The sequence below is a fragment of the Artemia sp. Qi Xiang Cuo genome, chromosome 1 (genome assembly GCF_049724085.1).
Source record: "Artemia sp. Qi Xiang Cuo chromosome 1, ASM4972408v1, whole genome shotgun sequence".
NCBI classification, from domain to species: Eukaryota; Metazoa; Arthropoda; class Branchiopoda; order Anostraca; family Artemiidae; genus Artemia; species Artemia sp. Qi Xiang Cuo.
This window is the reverse complement of record NC_142794.1, coordinates 105,143,106-105,145,189: the sequence shown is the minus strand read 5'-3', so window position 1 is coordinate 105,145,189 and position 2,084 is coordinate 105,143,106.

The following is a 2,084-nucleotide window of genomic DNA, read 5'->3' as shown; positions in this document are numbered from 1 at the left end:
GCCAATCTAATGAAACATTAATGAGTATTAAGGCATCAACACTCACACTTGTCATATTTCACTCATTACTCGTTAAAATCACTCAAACTTAATAATCAAATATAATGCGCAGTAACGTGCGTAATTCACCTTGAATTCAAATCAAAATTAAATCACAGTTTGTTACCCTTAAATTTGCAGTAAATACTAATTAAAGTGCAATTTCCACCTGGAATTCACTAAAATAAACCGAGAGGCGTCCCCGTGTATTTTCGGTCACGTTTTATTGAAGAGACGGTAACAGAAATTTGGAAAGAGGACTCTTATTCACAGATCCAAAGTTCTTGTTTTATTTTTAAAAAGCAAAAGGAATTAAATAGTTAAAATCCTCTTTTCCGTACCCTCTTTTTTCTCCCAAGCACCCTCGTAACATCCAATGGCTTCAGATCAAGGTACTGAGATAGCCATTTTACTCAGAATAATTAAACAGGAGAGAAAATGCTCCTCCAGAGAGTAATTGCAGATGCAAGTCCAAGAAAAAGCCAAAATTTCAAGGAATTTGACTCAAGACCGTATCCAGGGGGTTAGGGGCTTTTAAACCCCCCCCCTCTGAAATGTTTGTCTGACTCATAAAAACGTATCAAAATATAAGCCAATTTTTGATGAGTTTTTTAAAGTTTTTTTGTACCCACCCCCCTGGGAAAAATTAAAAGCCCCTAACGTCAGAGGGATAAGAATTTCATTTGAACTACTATGTCTGCTATTCAAAATGGAGCAGAAAATAAGTAAATAACATTTTTATGAACTGTACCCATACCCCTTGTATACCCATACCCCATGTGCCCATACCCCATGTTCATGTCCCATGACTAATTTTCACAGCTTGGATGACCACAGATTGCTGAAACTAAAACCTGTTACAGCAAAAATGAAATCTTAGGATTTTAAGGTGGAGGAGGGAACATGGGCTCTAAGGATCCTTAACTGTGTATATTCTTGTTCCTAGTGCTCACTCTCAAATATGTATCATAATTCCTATGTGACGGTGTAGTGGATGAGTCACCTGAAAACTCTTGAAATGACAGTTTAAACCTGTTTATAGCAAGTAGCTGAAGTAGTGGGGCCCTGACGAATTGATAGCCAAGAAACTTATATAACTGTGTGCTACTTTGCTGGCTACAGACGTCTTTTTAATGCAATATTTTTTTTTACATTTTCCATCAATTTTCAAAATTTAAATGATAGAAAAGAACATTTATAAGTTATCAAAGCATTTCTTTTGTTAAATCACGAACAGTTTTGGACAAAACAAGACAAAAAACAAGGTATGAATGCTTTATTTTGTAATCTTGGGTGCCCATTTTGTATTGACCCTGTACAAACGAGCTGAATTTTGGTCAATCAATGCAACAACTATTCCCAACAAGATAAAGGCATAGAGGACATAGTACTATTTATAATAAAAGCCCGTCGATTCTCTCCTCTTCTGCAATTTGCATAAACTGAAATAAGTTCTGTTTGTCGATCAACCTAGATGAGCCCCCGACTCTTCATAGCATAAATAGTTGCGAATGCCTTTTTTACCCTTACTAATTACCCTTACTCCATGCCTGTCTACCTTAGTTCCGCCCTAGGATGGATGATAGACTATCTATCAACAAGTGAAATTACATCATTTTTGTACAATTCTGAAAAAGCGTTATGCCAGCTTTGTCTCACGCTGAGTCTATCTGTCTTGGCTTTACTCAAATTAGCCATGGTTCTCAAGTCTTTCATCACTTAAACAAGTTGATTTTAATTCAAAGTTGCGCATAATTACAAATGTTTTATACTGCAGCTAAGAAAATTCATTTTGCGTTAAAAAAAAACAATTTCTGTGTTTTATACCTGTAGATTTATGTGATTATATGAACGAATAATAAGATTCATTTAGCCAGTGATAAAGACTAGAACAGGAGAGACTTCTAATAAATAATCCCCTTGATGGCAGAGGACATGATCCATAGTTCACACTTATCGGTGATTAAAATTAATAAAAGATTGACAATGCAGAAGAATGTAAAAGACCAATAATTGAATTAAAAGAGAGCTGGTCAAACAAAGGC